General features: G+C 42.3%; 1 long non-coding RNA gene across 1 annotated transcript in view; it reads right to left on the bottom strand.

Annotated features, from left to right (window-relative positions):
- LOC122556931 overlaps positions 1-18,252 on the bottom strand; it is a 25,394-nt gene extending 7,142 nt beyond the window's left edge. The window contains exons 1-2 of the long non-coding RNA XR_006313710.1: positions 18,171-18,252; positions 13,337-13,429 (exon numbers count right to left, since the gene is read on the bottom strand). This is a non-coding gene — a long non-coding RNA (uncharacterized LOC122556931). The remainder of the gene's footprint in view (positions 1-13,336; positions 13,430-18,170) is intronic.
- Positions 18,253-19,924: the final 1,672 nt, after the last annotated feature.

The raw sequence follows: 19,924 nt of genomic DNA, 5'->3' as shown, positions 1-19,924 counted from the left end.
GGCAAATGGAGTTTAATGTGGACAAGTGTGAGGTGATTCACTTTGGTCGGAGTAACCGGAATGCAAATTACTGGGCTAATGGTAAGATTCTTGGTAGTGTAGATGAGCAGAGAGATTTCTGTGTCCAGGTACACAGATCCTTGAAAGTTGCCACTCAGGTTGACAGGGTTGTTAAGAAGGCATACAGTGTTTTAGCTTTTATTAATAGAGGGATCGGGTTCCGGAACCATGAGGTTATGATTTAGCTGTACAAAACTCTCGTGCAGCTGCACTTGGAGTATTGTGTACAGTTCTGGTCACCGCATTATAAGAAGGATATGGAAGCTTTGGAAAGGGTGCAGAGGAGATTTACTAGGATGTTGCCTGTATGGAGGGAAGGTCTTGCTAGGAAAGGCTGAGGGAGTTGAGCCTGTTTTCGCTGGAGAGAAGAAGGTTGAGAGGTGACTTAATAGAGGCATATAAGATAATCAGAGGGTTAGATAGGATGGACAGGGAGAGCCTTTTTCCAAAAATGGTGGCGGCGAGCACGAGGGGGCATAGCTTTAAATTGAGGGGTGATAGATATAGGACAGATGTCAGAGGTAGTTTCTTCACTCAGAGTAGTAAGGGTATGGGATGCTTTGCCTACAACTGTAGTATATTCGCCAACATTAAGTACATTTAAGTCGTCATTGGACAAGCATATGGACGTACATGGAATAGTGTAGGTGGGATGGGCTTCAGATTGGTATGACAGGTCGGCACAACATCGAGGGCCGAAGGGCCTGTACTGCGCTGTAATGTTCTATGTTCTGTCTGTATCCCAATCTTGAGCCAGACTGGTTCTATTTCCAAAGTTAGAATTTATTAAATATTACATGGATTGTCTGTCTGCTTTTTGAACAAAATAGAATGCATCTGCCATTACAATTCTGCAAATGCAAATTCACTACATAGACTCGTGTATGTGTGTACGTACATGTGAGGGAGTGTGTGTTTGCATGTGTGCATGCTTGGTTGAGTGTGTGCGTGAGTGTGATGGAGTATAAGTCTGTGAGAGGGTGTGTGCATGGGTGAGAGTGTGGGGGTGTACGTGTGTGAGTGAATGTAAGAGTGTGTTGAGAGAGTGCATAATGTAGTGAGGTCACCTGTAGTGTGACATGAACCCAGGGTCCTGGTTGAGACCATCCTAATGTGTACCGAACTTGGCTATCAGCCTCTGCTGCGCCACATTGCGTTGTTTCGTATCCCGAAGTCCGCCTTGGAGGATGGTCACCTGAGGACCTGAGACCGAATGTCCCTGACTGCTGAGGTGATCTGGGGTATGGTACGTTGGCGAGACCAAGCAGACGCTACGATAATTGATGAATGGACTCTGTGCAACAGTCGGCAGATAGGGATGTTCCATCTCAGTTGGGCACACCACATCGGTCAGTGACGTTCATTCTTGGATCTTCGGGTGACTGTCCTCTTAGGCGGACTTCGGTATACGCAACAATGCAGAGTGGCCCAGCTGAGGCTGATAGCCAAGTTGAGTACCCAAGAGGATGGCCTCAACTGGGACCTTGGGTTCATGTCACACTACAGGTGATCTCACTACACCATACACACGTATGCGGATGCAAACACACATGCCGACTCTCTCTCTCTCTCTTAGTTACATGCTTTCTCTCAGACACACACACATACTCCCCACACTCCCACTCACACACACCCTCTCACAGGCCTATACTCCATCACACGCACGCATACATTTTACCAAGCATGCACACACTCACACACACACACTCTCTCACTCACACACACTCCCTCTCCCTGTGTCTCTTGCACGCGCACACACACATATACCATATATACTTGTGTAAAAGTGGAATTTTCTTTACACATTTTCAAGGTCCAATTTATATGGTCGACTAATACACTGGTACTAGTTTTGAAAGGCTGAAAATCATGCTGCAGTTCGAAACAGTGTTATTAGCAAAAGTGGATTTGGTTGTTCAACTAATCCTGGGTAAAGAAGAAAAACACTATGAATTACATTTTAAAGTAATTACCAGATAGAAACAAGAATGAGTTACTGATAGTAAATTTTATTTATACATACCGGTACAAAGGTTAACATGACAAAGATTCATTGAAATCCTGCAAAATCATACTGTTCACCATTGTCATGGTCTGGTATACTGGCACACCTTAAAATGAACCATTTATTAAATTCTGAATGTGTAAGTGTCTTAAACGTGCCCGCCAAATTCTTCTGTTTCCCCTCCCATTTACACTCTTATGTTATGAACCTCAACAACGTTAACAATTTGTTTAAAGAATTAAAGATATGTGTAGCTAATATATCTCACTTTTCAGATATAATGGCACTATTAAAATGATTGTTAAAAAGTTAATGTTCACTATGCATTCAAAAGTTAATAAAGTGCAATAAGTGCCTATAGAATTAGCACCAGTCTGACTGAATCAATCAAAATGTGCTATAGTAAAGTAAATGAATGAATGAATGAACAGAGATGAAATATAGTAAACAAAGAGCAATAAGTAGAGTTACCAATATGAATGAATGGATGCGATTTTGTTTAAGTGGGTTAATGGGAACATGCAGTTTCCTTTGTAAGAGGTTTATAATGCAATATAGTAGGGTTGACCTTTACATGAGATATATAGAAAATACAAGGTGTATTGGACAAAAATAAGATCGACTTTTACACTAGCATATACATTAAGTCTATGAGGTGAATTTGCATTTGCAGAATTGTTATTGCAGATATGTTCTATTTTGTTCAAAAAGCACATAATCTGCAGGCAATCAATTCATATAACATTCATACATTCCTACTTTGGAAATAGAACCAGTCTGGTTTAAGATTGGGATACAGACAGACTCTGCCCTCACACCTTTAATGTATTGTCTGAGCTGAGATGTTGCCTTTCTTTTTATGAAACTTTAAGTTATCTCAAGAATGTACTGGAAAGAAGTTCTGGGATTTACATATTAATGAATCGAAACCTGCAACCCATTCTAACAGCAATTTAGGTTTGTTCAATATGTCACTTCAGTTGCATGACACAGATCTTTGCTATGAATTATGTGTCTTATGATGGTGCTCCACAGCTACCTAATGAAGGAGCAATGCTCTGAAAGCTAGCACTTCCAAATAAACCTGTTGGACTATAACCTGGTGTTGTGTGGTCTTTAACATGTTCACCCCAGTCCAACAACAGCATTTGGGGCGGCACGGTGGCTCAGTGATTAGCACTGCTGCCTCACACCACCAGGGTCCTAGGTTCAATTCCATCCTCGGGTAACTGTCTGTGTGGAGTTTGCACATTCTCCCCATGTGTGTGTGGGTTTTCTATGGGTGCTCTGGTTTCCTCCCACAGTCCAAAGTTGTGCAGGCCAGGTGAATTGGCCATGTTAAGTTGCCCATAGTGTTAGGTGCATTAGTCGGGGGGGGGGGGGTGGGTTGCTCTTCAGAGGGACAGTGTAGACTTGTTGGGCCGAATGGCCTGTTTCCACACTGTAGGTAATCTAAACCTTCACATCATTCTTCTAGTTAGACCAGTAGGTCATTTTCTTCTATACCTGGACCAAACAGGCCTTGGAGATGTCTACACAAAATGAAGATGGTGACAACAAACATATTAACTGAGCGTATTTGACTACCTGACACAAAATAGTGATGTCACTGATTTGACTGCTCATACATCACAGGCTAGAATTTTCTGCTTCCTGAACTGGCATAGGAAAGACCCCTTTTGAATGCTCCTCTCTGTCCTGAGAATCTAGATGATAATTCCTGCCCCGAGAGGTGGTTGGTTAACTGGTGACAACAGCTGGCTGCTTGCTTGTCCATGCCATTTCCCCACTCTATATTCACATGGGTCAACATTAAACCCATCAAACTGAACACATGTTTGCTCTTGGTCCAACACACACACTTTTCGGTGCTTCAGGACTTAACATTAGAGCTCAAGAACACCTGTACCTTGCAGCCTCTGCCAGAGCACGGTATGCACAGGGATGCGTATATCTCATGTAGCTACATGTTTTGCAGCTTTTAACCCAATTTAATTGTGCTCATTTGCTTTGCACCGACAGCCAACCATTGTGGTTTACATTGTGTTCATAGTGCACAGCCTACTAGCCTCTGTGACATGAATTACTTGTTTTAATGTGGAAGGAGAGGCAGACAGTCCGTATTGGCTGGGAGCACTGAATGGTCAAGGATGGATACATGTCGCTGTGAGGCACCATGCTATATCAATATCATACCTACGTAATGTGCCAGCAGCTTACACAACAAATACATTCTCTGTGCTTCAAGCAAAAAGTCCTTTCTGAAAGTCAGAAGGTGAGCATTCCTGCTTGAGGATGACCGTCAGGGATCACTACAGTCATTACAGTACCAGGAATTGGCCATGGTCAGTCAGACAATTGGCTTACCAGAGTCTGTGGATCCATGTCCTTGTAGTCCAGGATTGTGCCATGATCTGTGTTGTAGGTCAAATCTAACTGGTCAGGAGATTACATATAGGTCAGCCAAAGTGCTATGGAGGCATCGATCCAGGGGTTTAGGTGGGTCCTTTTGGAGCTGTCCTATCATGCCAGTCAAGGGAATGGGCCATGGCCACACTCAAAGTTTTGAGCAATAATAGTCAGGGGACTTATCAGAGAGACACTGCATGAAATAAAAACTGAAAGTGTTGGAGAAATTCAGCAGCTCTAGCAACATCTGTGCAGGGAGAAACTGAGTTACAGTTTCAAATCTATTGTGACTCTTCCTCCTCTTTTCTGATGCTTCCTGAGCTGCTGATTTCTGCATCACTTTCTGTTTTAATTCAAAACTTCAGCATCCACAAATGAAGTCTTGTATGGAAAACTCAAATCTGTGAATGGGCTCACTGGGTTGGGTTGTTAAGAGGATGACCCCTATAGTGAAAATGGCTATTTTGAAATAGAAAGTTGAGATTGGCCATGTTAAACCAGCCATAGCGTGCAAGCTAGGTGTAATAGCCATGTAAATGCAAGGTTATAGGGTATGGGGGTAGGTCTAGGTTTGATGCTCTTTGGAGGGTCTTTGTGGACTTGATGGGTTAACTGGCCTGCTTTTCCACTGTAGGGATTCTATATCTATTCTATGTTACATTTCAGAGCTATCAATAGAAGAAACTGCTTCAGAAGGACCACTTATAGTTTGGTGAACAAAAGTGTCTAAGAACATTGTTTGTGATACAACATTTAAGCCACATAAATGTCAAGCAAGAACAATTTCCAAAGAGAAAATCTAACCATTGCCCCATGACATCACTGTTGTCTCCACCAGTGACATGCTGGAAGTTGACATTGGCTAGTCCAATTAATTTCTAGCCATATAAATGAGAGATGGGGATGATCACTGCAGCTTGCAGCCAATATTCCATTCCTGCATTGGTGCATGAACACTGGTTTTGCATTGTAAATACAATGCCTACAATAGCAGGTCAGAAGCTAGGAATCCTGGAGCAAGTAACTCATCTGTCCCAAATCTAGCCATAATCTACTAAGTACAAGTCAGCAGGATGAAGTAGTATTTCCCACTTGCCTGAATGACTCAGCTCCAACAACACTGAAACCTGACACCATCTAGGACAGAACAGCCTGCTTGACTGGCACTACATCTCAAACATCCATTCCCTCCACCACTGGTGCACAGTTGCAGTGATGTGTACTATCTGCAAAATGCAATGTAGAAATTCACCAAGGTCCTTCGGACAACGTGTTCTAAACCTATGATCACTTCCACCTCTGAGGCCAATGGCAGCAGATACATGGGAATGCCACCACCTGTGTTTCCAAATTCCCCTCCAAACCACTGACAATTTAGATGAGAAAATAGATCCCTATTCCTTCAGTGTCACTGAGTCAAGATCCTAGATTTCTCTCCCTGAGAACATTGTACCTGCAGTTTGCTGTAGATAGATACGCAAAAAGGTAACTCATCCAGCTCCGGGCAACTGGATGCTGGTTCAACCACATCCCATGAATAAATAAACAAAAATGTCCAAAGATGCTTTTTTTTTTGGATGTAGTGATGATCACTGTGGCTTATGTTACTTTGGTTATGCAATGCAAATTTGTATACTGACTCAGAGTTCCTTTATGAGATGGCACACTAAAGCAGGGAATGACAAGATGCTTCAACGTGAGTGATGTGAGGAGAGAGGATTAGTGAAACAGTGGTCTCTTTCTGATATTCCCCACAGATTGTCAGCTCAGGCATCTGCCATGTATATCGCTGTGGCTGGAATCCTTTTGGTTTTGCTTCAAATGTGAAGCTGGCATTAAAGAAGAATGAGCAATAATAATGTTATTAACAACTTCAACAAAAACAACACTCCCCAGTGGCTGCTGCACACCATCCAGATTAAGTAGTAGCAGGTGAAGATCCCTCAAGGAGAGAAGGAGAATGACAGAACCTTGAATCTACAGATCTCACTGTCATATCTGTAGCTCTTCAAAATCCAGTGCAGGCAAAGATTAATGATGACCTAGCCATCACTACCAAACATTGACATCTGTTGGAGCAGGATTTCTGCTTAGACTGACTGGGTGGCCATTCTATTCCTGTGGCTGTCAAAGTTACGGATGACTCTGGATTAGTGGTGCTGGAAAGGTACAGCAGTTCAGGCAGCATCCGAGGAGCAATAAAATCGACATTTTGGGCAAAAGAGTGCCTGAAGGGTGGAGAGATAAATGAGAGGAGGGTGGGGGTGAGGAGAAAGTAGCATAGAGTACAATAGGTGAGTAGGGGTGGAGATGAAGGTGATAGGTCAGGGACGAGGGTGGGAGAAGGTAGCAAAGAGTACAATGGGTGGATGGGGTGGGATGAAGGTGATGGGAGTTGAAATGTTGGGCCACAGGGTAGTGTGGTTGATTGGTGCGGGTGTCCCAGAGATGTTCCCTAAAGAGCTCTGCTAGGAGACGTCCAGTCTCCCCAATGTAGAGGAGATCGCATCGGGAGCAACGGATACAATAAATGATATTGGTGGATGTGCAGGTAAAACTTTGGATGAGGAAGGCTTCCTTTAGGGCCTTGGATAGAGGTGAGGGAGGAGGAGTGGGCGCAAGTTTTGCAATTCCTGCGGTGGCAGGGGAAGGTGCCAGGATGGGAGGGAGGGTTGTAGGGGGGACTATCTGGTCAGGTCCATGCCCCCCCTTTAATGCACCCTCGGATGACTTGTCCTACCTGCCTATCTTCTTTTCCACCTATCCACTCCACTCTCCCCTCTTTGCTGTCTGAACTGCTGTGCTTTTCCAGCACCACTAATCCCGAATCTGGTTTCCAGCATCTGCAGTCATTGTTTTTACTTTTATAAAGTTACTGATGACATAAACATATAAATCAGTATAATTCATTCAAGGAACAGTTGAGCTGTCTTCCAGTCCTTGATACAGATATACATCTGGGCATCATTGATAGCATTTCTCCAGACCACATCTGTTTGTAGCCTTTCTCTGTGAAGATGAGTGTCAAACATCTTGGGCAGTTGCATTCTCCACCTAATGCTGGCTTCCTCTGTGCATTCTGTACACTACACTCATGTTGGTTTGCAAGGGTCCTCTCAACAACTTGCTGAGTTGAAAAGGCTTCCATTACTGTTTAAATTAGATTTGATCTTTGAGGCTATGGTTTGGAGATGTCCTGGGAACAGCCATGATGGGGACAGCCATGATGGGGACATACCAGAAAACTTGCAGATTCTTGCTTCCTCCTAAGACCCTCAGGTCATACTGGGATTGCTGCAGGAGACCAGGGCTAACCAGTCTAAACATGGTTGGTGACTCCTTTAAGAAACCCTTAGATTGACATAGAATGAAAATTTAAGACTGTTCACTCTTTTACCGGAGTCAACATGAAACTCACTAAGGGTCTACTTAAGGTGAAGTTTACGTATACCACGTTAATATAGGAAACTATGCATTTCACAACTGAAGCAGACAAAATGGTTCTGTATATAGAGAAAATAAGGGATTGACAGCAATATTCTAAAGATAAAGATAGGATTGAGGATCAGGATATTAACCAGGAAGGACATCCAAGCTTTTATGCTAGAGCAATGCACCAGCGAGTGTTAGAAGCGACAGGGAACCTAATTGAACTTACATCAATCATGATTGAGCTGTGTTTGACTCTGCATAGAAAGAAACCATAGAAACCATACAGTGAGGAAACAGGCCATTTGGCTCAACAAGTCCACACTAACTCTCTAAAGAGCATCCCATCTAGACTCACCCTCATAACCTATCCCTGTAAACCTGCATTTTCCATGGGTAATTCACCTAACCGATACATCCCTTGACGCTGCAGGCAATTTAACATGGCCAATCCTGCACATCTTTGGACTGTGGGAGGAAACTGGAGCACCCGGAGGAAACCCACAGGGAGGATGTACAAACTCCACGCAGTCACCCGATGCTGGAATTGAGCTCAGGTCCCTAGTGCTGTGAGGCAGTGTGCTAACCACTGAACCACAGTGCTGCCCCATTCCCTTTAATTTTCGTTAGTTGTTCAACTTTCTGTTGGTTCGATTGCAAGCAGCCCTGTTTAGTCCAAAGTATATGTGGATCTGGTTATTGTTGCAGTCCTTAAACTTTTACTTTTGCTGAATAAATACAGTATTTTGTTATCCATCTGATTATACATTTGATATTTATAAGTGATCTTACTAACAAACATCTACACATAATATTTCTACTAACATTGAAAAAGCAGTAGTCAGTAAGACCTAACATTGCATGGATCTAAGGTTAGGTTATTTTTAAGGATTCAGTCAGCATGTGATATCAGTGTTATGCGATGAAGTCTGTCATGTTAGACAGCGATTGAGAGGAATTGTGAGACCTCTCCTTTTGATACATCCATCTGTGCACATTTTCTTTTTCTGTGTCCAATCACATCTAAATGTGGTCTCAACCTCTGCAGCTGGGGAGGAGGGGACCCACCCTATTGACCTGGATAACGTTTGCCTGTTTTTCCCTGGCACCTCTGGGTCTAGAGTGCCCATGCCTGCCAACAATCTTCATGAGCTAACCTTCTTGCTTTGAACTTCTGCAGGATTTTTTATGACAGGTAAAAAATGTGTGGCGAGGGAGCAGAAATTCACGGAAGTATCCTGACAAGATTCAGGAGGTCCTATGCATGGCTCTTTCTCTTTTTGGTTGACTGCTAACATAACCCTGCCTCCAAGAGAAGTGAAGGCAAGGTCCATTGGCCTCTTCTTGCTTTTCCATTAATGCTGAGCATCAATGGCTTTATGATGGAATGCAGGTTTGTTGTATCAGTGACAGACCCTATGCTGCATCTGAGTCTCCAATTTGACTGCCAATGTTTCCATGGAGACATCAAGAAACATGCATGTTGGAGCCGCACAGTGCTAATTAACGTTGGAGGAGTCCTTTATCCCTTCAAAATGAAATGGGGTCTGGGAGAACAGCATGGTTGGGAAGTTAGAAAAAGGTAGTGATAAATGTAATTATATATAGAAATGAATAATTTTTTTTTAAAAATGCTGTAAGATTGTAAGGGACTGAGGGGATTAATATTGACAAAGGGCTCTTGTGGCACAGTGGTAGTGTCCCTACTTCTGAACCAGGAGGCCTAGGTTCTAATTCTACCTGCTCCAGAGGTGTGTAAACACATCTCTGAAGACATTGTAAATAACCTTTATATTAAGGAGTACCTTAAGCATCACCCACTATGATTATGGGATTATGAGCTTCTCAGCAGAACAGCTTTGAATCCTGAATGATTGAGATCTAAGGATCAGGTTCAGCCTAGCGGTCTCATAGGTGTCTGTCTTGACCTCTCAATCTTTTACAATTTATAACAATAACTTAGATAAGTGGATCAAAGGCATAGTGGCTAAATTTGCAAAAGACACAAAGATAGTTATGATAGTGTGTTGTGATGTTGATATAACAAAGATGCAGATAGATGCAAATACATCTAGTGATGGGCAAAATTCTGTCAGGTGGGACACAATGTATGAAAATTTGATATTGTTCACTTTAGCATGAACATTTAAAAATGTATTATTTAAAGGGAGGATACCTGCTGAATTCTGAAACACAGAAGAATCTTGGTACATGAGTCTCAAAAGTGTACTGTGCAGCTATAGCAAACAACTCCGAAGGCAAATGGAACGCTAACCTTTATGATGAGAGGCATTGATCCTAAAAATAAGAAATGCTATACCTCAGTTATACAAGACATAAGTGAGACTATATCTCAAACACCTTGTGCAATTTTGGGCTCTTTACTAAAAGAAGGTTGTAAGTACTTCAGAGATGGTTCAGAGGAGGCTTACTGGATTGACAACCTGAAATAAGCAAGTTGCCTATGAGGGCAGATTGGACAGACTGGGCTTATTTTTCCTGGAGTTTATTTGGTTGAAGTTTATATGATCCAGAATGGTCTTGACAAGGTATATGTGGAAAGATGTGGGTGCATCCAGTACTAGGGAACCCTGTTTTAAAATTGGAGGTTGCACTTTCAGGACAGCAATGAGAGAAAATCTTTTCTGTCAGAGTTGTTCAACTCTGGGAGTCTCTTTTCCAGAAGACAGTGCAGGTGAAGGTATTGAATATTGTTAAGGGAGAGGTAGGTAGATTCTTGTTTGGCAAGGAACCAAAGGTTATTGGGAATATATGGGAATGTGGAATTCGCAACATAATCAGCTCTAATCTTATTCATTTGTGGAGAGGGTTGAAGGATCATATGGCTTATTTCTTCTCTTAATTTGGAGGTTTGTATGTTCTCATGCTTTGTTATAGTCTCAAACTCTCTATAACGAAGTCTATCATATCAATGTACATATAATGAGTTGCTAACATATAATAAACTGCTAGTAAGGGTACTGCTTGTCACTGGCCCCTCGGGTGTTTTCCTTACTTCCTGGTGATGGAAATTGAATAAAGATTCGTACACCTTGTGTCTCTCACTATGTCTCATAACTGCACACATACACCATGGGTGCTGGGGAAAAAATAAGCACTACCGCAGTTAGGCGCTAGTGTGGGGGTTAAAAAAAGAAAAAGAGAAGTAAACAGGAGATTAAATAAAAAAAAAATAACAGGACATCAGGTCTGAGGGCCTCCTCGTGGGTCTGCTCCTGGGCCTGGCCAAACTGGCCATTAACAGGTCCAGGCAGCGGGCCGTGGAGGGGGTCGTTAGGGCCGACTGCCTGCCCCTCTTCCGCAGTTACGTTAGAGCTCGGGTGTCCTTGGAGAAGGAGCATGCGGTGTCCACCAACACTCTGGAGTTGTTCAGGGAGAGGCGGGTGCTGCAGGGAGTTGAGTGCATTATTTCCCCCTCCAACTCTATTTTGATTTAGTCCCTGCCCTCCCCCTCTCTGTTTGATCACACAGCAATGCCTTTTTTGTGAAGGGCAGTGCTTGTCATTGGCCACTTGGGTGTTTTCCTATCTTCCTGGTGGTGGAAACTGAATAAAGATTTGTGCACCTTGTGTCTCTCACTGTGTCTCACACCTGCACACACACAACATGGGTGCTGGGGAAAAATAAGCACTAAAGAAAAAAAAAGAAAAAAGAAAAAAAAATAACCTGCTAGTTAGATCAGTCAGTGGTTTACCTCTATTTTGCTAGATAAAGCAGTCCCTGTGGATCCCTACACTAAAAGTGATAGCAAACCTATCACATGGTGAGTTGCACACTCTATTCGACTGCATGTCTGATATTCCAGTCCATCAAGTGAAATTATGTTTTGCTATTATCTTTGTGAGTGCTTGCAGGTTCTATCAGTAACAAGAAAGGACAGTAAATGATGGCCAAAGAATGGACACAGTGGAAATATGATTTTTTTTAAGTGCATAAGTATTTTATTAACAGCCACAATAGGTGCAAATAAATCAGACTGAATTAATTTAATACCAGTATGTATTCTTTGATCTCCCTTCCTCTTTATAGACAGCTGAAGGCTATAGCTGTCAATTTATTGATGTAAAAACAGAAAAGAAAATTAACCTTCCTTAAATACTTACTTTTGTTACATATTTCTGATGTCAAAAATTAACATTTATTTTACTGTATTTTCTGCTCCCACTGCTGTCTCCTTGGAAACGCAGACTGGGTAACTGCTTTGTGAAATAGCTACATTCTGTCCAGAAAGATGACCCTGGGCTTTCGGTTATCTTCCACTTCAAAACATCACTGTGTTCCCATGCCAACATTCCTGTCTCAGGCCTACTGCAGTGCCCCACTAAAGCGACGCAATCTGGAAGGGCAACGTGTCATCATCTGCTTGGGAACATTACAGCCTTCAAGGCCTCCTTATCAACTTTAACATTTTAGAACATGAACCCTGCCTTCTATCCACCCCAATGTCCTGTCATGACCTGGGTTGCCTTCAGCACAGTGAAACCAATTTTCACCTACTTGTATTCCTCATTATCACCTATCTAGCTTTTGTTGTCCTCTGGCTCACTATTAATAAATTGCTTGTCTGTCTAACATTTTCTTTCTTTCTCTGAGCTCCATCTCCACCTATCCGATCACACCTTCAGTCCCAACCCCACCGTCGGTCATCAATATAAATATCACCTTTTTCTAGCTGCTTTCTGTTCAGAAGAAGGGTCACTGAACTCAAAACAATAGAAACATGTTCAGCCTAAACTGTTAGAAATAGTTTGCTCAAAGTAAAAATTTTATGCTTAAGAAATGCTATTTTGTGATACTTTGAAGTCCATTTGATATCCTGAATCTCAACTGCATGAGCAATAAACATTTTTGAGCTTGTTTTCAGACAGAAAATATTATTGGTCTGGGTCATTGCTTAGAAATAAAGGTCAGGTGCATGATGGCATTGAGAAAAAGGCAAATCAAAATTTTAAAATTCAAGTAAATGCAGACCAAATACTAGTCAAGTGGGTGCTGAGGGAATGAAAGAAAAAACAATATAAATATATTCGAGATAAGTAAAATTATTATTGCTAACATCTATCAATCTGTTGTTATTATTGCCTCTGCCTGCTGCTTGTTTCAGAGCAATTGCCCAAAGTTGCTGAATGGGAAAAAAATGGCCTGGATCAAGCCTATGATATTAAAATCCCCACATGCAATTTACGCACAGTAGTGGTTATAACGAGGTCTGTCAGGTTGACGTCATAGGATATGAGTTCCCTGATTGGAGCTGTTAAACCAGCCCAATCAGGGTGCCCTGACTGACAGGTAAAAATAGGAATGTCAGGTAATCTGATACTGGGCCAGTTGGCTCTGAGGAAGCTGAGTCAGTGTCAAGAACTTTCCATGAATAAATAAAGAGTGACTTAGTGATGGAGTTATTTCACATACCTTTCACTCCTTTAAATGTGTCCAACAAATGATATATTGTTCTTGACCAATCGTTACTCTAGCTGTGTTCAGTGCTCAGGTCACTTGCATTTACTGTCAACACATGAACAGAAAGGGAAAGGAAAACAAAAAGATGCTTAGTTATTTAAGTTGAAGTTTATAAATATTTACACTTGTACTCTCCTTTACTAAGGTAGAACGTTGTATTCTTTCTTTAGATGTCAATGACATAGGCAATGCTGACATTTGTTGCTAATCCCTCCTTGAGAATGTGTTGCCTGTGACACCTTCTTGAACTGATTATGCTGATTATGCACCAGCTTGTACTACAATAGAGTGAAAAGTGTATCAGTGGATGTGGTAAAATGTGTTTGGATGAATTAGATGTCATGGTTGACTAGCTGGCAATCTATGCAAGTTGTAAGATATGGAAGTGAGGATAACGTAAAAATAAATTGCCATTGTTAGATATTGTTGGTGTGTCGTGATTGGCGTGGTGAAATAAATAGTGTGTTACTTTTGTTGTAGTTGCTCAGCCACAAATGAAGATGAATGCACTGACCTTCACCACTTGTATAGTCATTATACTACTAGTAGCAATGCATTCAGGTCCTCATTGTTGTCTGTTGGCATTAACAGGCACTGCTATCTACCATGTAATTTGTCTGGAGGCGCTCTTGGACTTGAGACTAAGAAAAACATCTCTCCTCTTGGAAAACATTCAATACAACATCAGAGAAACTTTGAAGAATTGTCACTCTATTGTTTTACATAGTTTAGTCTTCTTCCTGCTCAGGCTCTTCTACAAGATATTCCAGCTTTGGGTATGGCTAGAATTTTGGCATTATGTAGCACAGGTGATAGTGAGGACTGCAGATGCTGAAGAATCAAAGTTAATAAAGTTTGGTGGTGGAAAAGGCACAGCAGGTCAGGCAACATCTGAGGAACGAGACAGTCAACATTTCAGCCATTACTCTTCATCAGGAGTGGGGAGAGGGATGGGGCTGAGAGATAATAGGGGGAAGTGGGGTGAGGCTAGCCGAAACGTAGTCAGGAAGGCGATAGGTGGACAAATGTAGGAAGTGAGTGTAATGGGTCAGTGGGAGGTATGGAGCAGGTAGGTGGCAAGGAGGATGGACAGGTAGGTCCGGTCAAGAGGGTGGTGCTGAGTCAGAGGGTTGGATCTGGGATGGAGTGGGGATTGAAGAGATTTGGAAAGTGGTGAATTCAATGTTGAGAAAAGAGCTGATGTTTCGAGTCTAACTGGCCCTTTGTCAAAGCCTTTGAGCCATTCACTTGTTTGACCCTTTGAGCTTTGACAAAGGGTCAGTTAGACTCGAAACATCAGCTCTTTTCTCTCTTTACAGATGCTGCCAGACCTGCTGAGATTTTCCGGCATTTTCTCTTTTGATTTCAGATTCCAGCATCCGCAGTAATTTGCTTTTAATTCAATGTTGAGGTTGTGTGGCTGTGGGCTCCTGAGGCAGAAGATGAGGTATTCCTCCTCCAGTTTGTTTAGGCAGTGGATGTGGCCCAGAATGGACATGTCATTAGGGGAGTGGGAGGGGAAGTTGAAATGGATGGTCACCAGAAGGGGTCGGTTGGTCTGTACGGACCAGAGATGTTCTCTGAACTGTTCCATGAGATTGCGCTCAGTCTCTCCGACATAGGCGAGACCACATCGAGAGCAATAGATTCAGTAAATGAGTTTCAAGGAAATGCAAGTAAATCTCTGCCAGATTTGGAATGAACTTTTGGAGCCTTGGATGGAGGTGAGGGAGGGAGATGTGAGTGAAGGTTTTGCATCTCTTATGGTGGCAGGGAAAGATCTCAGGTGTTGGTGGGGAGCATGGAGCGAAACGCAGATAGGGGTGGGGAGGGAAATATATTTCTAGTAGTGGGGTCTGAATGTAGGTGGTGAAAGTGGTTGAGGATGAAATGCTGGATTTGGAGGTTGGTAGGGTGGAATGTGAAGACCGGGGGGGGGATTCTATCCTTATTATGGTTGGGGGTGGGGGTGGGTGAGGAGTGGTTTGGGGTTTGAGGGCAGGCTCATTTTAAATGGCATTCATCTTGCAGAAATCTGGATTCTCTGTTAAAACACTCTGGCATTTTTATTACTAGCTGTATTGTAATTATGCAAATTTGCAGGCAGTATTAAATTGGTTTGCTACTTGCATTTGAAACAATGACTGCGAATTAAACCTGCACTACGATCCCAATGCCAGCTGTCACTCAAATTTCACTCCGAGTGAATCTATTTGGGTAATTCTTTACCTGTGCGTTATGGTTATTTTTCTGACTTTGCAAAACTGAGGGTCTTGCTTTGTCTAAATGTTACAGCTGGTGCTTTTAAAGTCTAAGTTACATCTAATTTGAAAGTTCACAACTACTTTTCAAAGACTTCTGCCATCTTCCAGCCTTGACTCAAAGCAGTGTGACCCTAACAGATTGATACCATTTGCGAGGGAATTGATAAAGCTGTGAGTATTTTGAGTTCTTTTTTAAACTTAAACTTTTGTTTTGAAGCAACCTCTCCAGAGATGTTATTACATACCTCTGGATCAAGTGGAAGCTGACCCCACCTGGACTAATTTCAGTGGCAAAAGAGAGCCAAGCACAATCCTGAGGAAATTCGCTTACAAGAGTCTTCTTTCAGTTGGGGGTAAGTGTTCCTGGCGGAGAAAGTGAGGTCTGCAGATGCTGGAGATCAAAGTTGAAACTTTATTGCTGGAACAGCACAGCAGGTCAGGCAGCATCCAGGGAACAGGAGATTCGACGTTTCGGGCACAGGCCCTTCTTCAGGAAACCTGAAACGTCGCCCGAAACGTCGAATCTCCTGTTCCCTGGATGCTGCCTGACCTGCTGTGCTGTTCCAGCAATAAAGTTTCAACTAAGTGTTCCTGGCACCATGCTGCTAATTGGGAAACTTGACTCATTTAATACTGTGGTTGAAGACCGGGCCCAGTATGTGGGAAGAGTGTGTTCTTTATTCTGGGCAAATGACATTAGTCTCCTGTTTCAGGGGTAGGAACACAGCCACTGTGCCACAAGAAGGGCCAGTATTTTGTTTTTTATCAGGGATATTTAAAATGTTGAATACAACAGGAATTATCCTTTTTTTTAAAAAGGGCTCTTATGTAAGTACAAATGTGTTAGATGAGGGCTCTCCAGTGAGATGTGAACAGATTCACTCTTCACTGTTCTGTTTGTCCTGGCACCAGGGACTACTAACAGCATGGCAGCACTTTCAGAGGGAATACATAATCACCAATAAATTCTGATATGTTGTGAGGAGCATTGCACTGTCCAAAAGCTGTGCTTTTGAGATAAGCATGTCCTGCTCATCATTGCAGTTTCCTGGGAGCTATCCCTGCTGATCCTTTTGGCTGCTTCTTTCATAATCATTTTATTTGTAAAATCACATTCTGAACCCAAAGGTGCAAGTTTCTTCCAAAAACACAACTTGATTCTCGGGGGGGGGGGGAGGAGGAGGTGATGAAAATCTCAAATGCTATTTGTGTTAACCTAAAGGAGTATTGGAATTTTCATTTGAGTTTTTGGGAGAGATTATCACTTTTTCATGGTGGTAACATCATTTCTTATAAATATTGGTCAGGACTTTCTCCGTTTGGGGGTGATACTTTCCAGTAGTATTTACAGAAGTAAGTTGCAATGAAGCTATATGATAAGTAAACGATCTTTAAATCTGACAGTTGACCTTTACGTCTCGTTAATAATGCTGGCTGAGCACAGATCTTGAAAAGGAAAGAAAATGAGAAATGCAATGAAGTAAAAGGCAGCATTGGGAAGCTTGAATTAATTTTCTGACTTGTGCCTAATTAGAATGCCACCGGTGAGCTGCAACTGCTGAGAGAGTGGCTCAGCTGCAACTTCCTGGTATTGTGAAGGTGGGAAATTGTCCACCTCACACAGTGAGTGAGACAATATGTCACCAGAGGGGTGAGCTACGATTGGTAATGGCCAGTAACAGTATTTCTACATCTCCCCAGGAAAATTTACGCTGCAAAATTCTGGACCTATTCTTGTACAGATTACCAAATGTAGTCTACACATTAACCCCTCATTTCCTGGGACAAATAGGGTCCTATCACTAATTTGCATATTTAAGCAATCTGCTGCCTGAAATAGACAAGACCTGGAGGTGCCGGTGTTGGACTGGAGTGGACAATATAAGTTTATGGCGTGAATTTGTTTTTGCAGAATTATATTTTATTTTGTTCAAAAACTGCATGAATACATGTAAAACTCTGCATATCCCACTTTAGAAATAGAAACAATCTAATTCAACTTTGGGACAAAGACAGGCCTCATGCCTTAATGCATTGTCTGAACTGAGGTGGCACCTTTTGTTAGAAAAAATCTTTCTTGAGAATGTCATTTAAAAGAAGTTCTGGGATTTACATAGAAAAGAACAGAAACCAACACATCCAATTCTAAAAGATGAAAGACGATCTAAAATTGTTTGACGTATCATCTCAACTGAATCTGTACTCATTTGGCTCTAAAGTCTGTATGTTATGATCTTATTCTCCACAACCATCTGAGGAAGGAGCAGTGCTTCAAAAGCTGGTATTTCCAAATAAACCTGTTGGACTATAACCTGGTGTTGTGTGATTTTTAACTTTTCAAATAGACAAGGATTCTTGTCCAAGTACAGATTCACCTGAAAACTGGCATGATGGCAAAATACTTTTTCAATACTATCTATCTCTTGTGTTCTCTGAACTGCATTGGCTTCTGTCTCAGTAAAACCTCAATTCTAAAATCCCATCCTTGTGTTTAAACCTCTTAACAGCTTCAGCCCTTTTACCTTTGATTTCTTCCAGCTCCACACTTCTCTGTGACATTGCTGTTCCTACAATTCTGGCCTTTCTTGTGGCGCTGCTTTTAACAGTTCCAATTGAATAGCTGTGTTTCAGCTGCTTATGTTTTGATCGTGGAAGAGAGCAGCAACTCTTATTTAAAGACATAAAAACAGTTTTGACATAAAAAATGAGACCAGAATGTTTGTGGGTAAAATGAAAGAATATAACTAAACAAAAATCAAAGAACACTTAAAATAGTAAGATACCCTAAGTATATTGAAAATATAATGATTATTTAATTTTACTTTAAGTCAAACATCTTAACTTTCCTACTGCACTCAGTTGATCAACACTGCAAAACTTGAAATCAGATACTTATTCAAAATTGGGAGATTGACCATTTAATATGAAATATGCTTCAAAGATGCCCTGAGCCTTCCATTTACTTCCAGTAATGTTTTTGTTTGGAATAGTCTCCAACAATCCCATGTTCCATAGACTTTGAGTTTAACACCGGTATCACTCAAGACTTAAGGATAACTATTTCAAGTCAACTCTCCTGGTGCTGCTCTTCAGCTTTGGAGATAATACTCCTGATCTGTGTCTCTCCTGATTGCAACTCTATCCTTGTGTTACTTTAATATGATACAAAGGCTTGGGTGGATTTCATTTGCTTAAAAATCACTGCATGATTTTATTTAAATTTAAACTAATGTATGCTGTAGTGATTGTAACAAAGTCAGCCAGACGGACCTTGTACAATATGATTCTGGATTAGTGGTGCTGGAAGAGCACAGCAGTTCAGGAAGCATTCAAGGAGCAGTAAAATCGACGTTTCGGGCAAAAGCCCTTTATCAGGAATAAAGGCAGAGAGCCTGAAGCGTGGAGAGATAAGCTAGAGGAGGGTGGGGGTGGGAATGGGGGAGAAATTCCCAGGTCATTTCCTCTGCCCTGAAGCTCTTCAACCATGTCCTGAAACAAACTCGCTACCACAGCCACATTTGCTTCCTCAATGCCTGCCTCCATTACCAACTCATCCCACATGGACTCCGGACCACCTTTAAGTCAGCAGAGTTCAGACCCGAAGGGGACAAACAGCACAGACTACAGATTCAAAAACACCAGCAACAGTTCTCCTTCAAGATCCTCCGCTCCACGCTTGCAGTAATGTGCCGGCACCTAACCACTCTACAGTCAGCCCTGCCTCAGCTGAGGGCCACACTCTCTCAGAATTGCAAAGGACCCACTCTGTACTACATCCTCAGGAGAATTCATACTCTCAACAAACAGTATTTCAACTCTATCTCAAACATCAAAAACTGTAAGTACAACAAACTTTTATCTACCCACCTCCATAACCAGTGCTCCTCAAACATTCCAGAAGATTCCTCCGGCCTCTGGAACTGCTTGGATGCCATTAGCCATGCGGCTGGTGCAGCTTCCACCCCCACGCTGATTGATGATGTCACTTCCGCCCTCACAATTCCTCATGCATCACACCTGACATCACTTCCGCCCCTCACATCATCGTTGATGTCACATGCTCAGTGACTTTCGCCACCCCTACTGCCATGTCTGCCACCAATTCCAACCCCACCAACGCCACTCACCTGCATTCTGCTGACACGCCCCCCACATATCCCAGTATCACCATTCCCGGCTCCCAGAACCATGAGGGGAACACCACCCCTGCTCATGGCTCCACCACTATTCCCTCCACCTTCACACACACTCAAGTTACCGGCTCTGCCCCCCCTCC

The sequence above is a fragment of the Chiloscyllium plagiosum genome, chromosome 14 (genome assembly GCF_004010195.1).
Source record: "Chiloscyllium plagiosum isolate BGI_BamShark_2017 chromosome 14, ASM401019v2, whole genome shotgun sequence".
NCBI classification, from domain to species: Eukaryota; Metazoa; Chordata; class Chondrichthyes; order Orectolobiformes; family Hemiscylliidae; genus Chiloscyllium; species Chiloscyllium plagiosum.
Note: the sequence above shows the minus strand (reverse complement) of the source record. Positions and strands in the feature narration are given on the sequence as shown.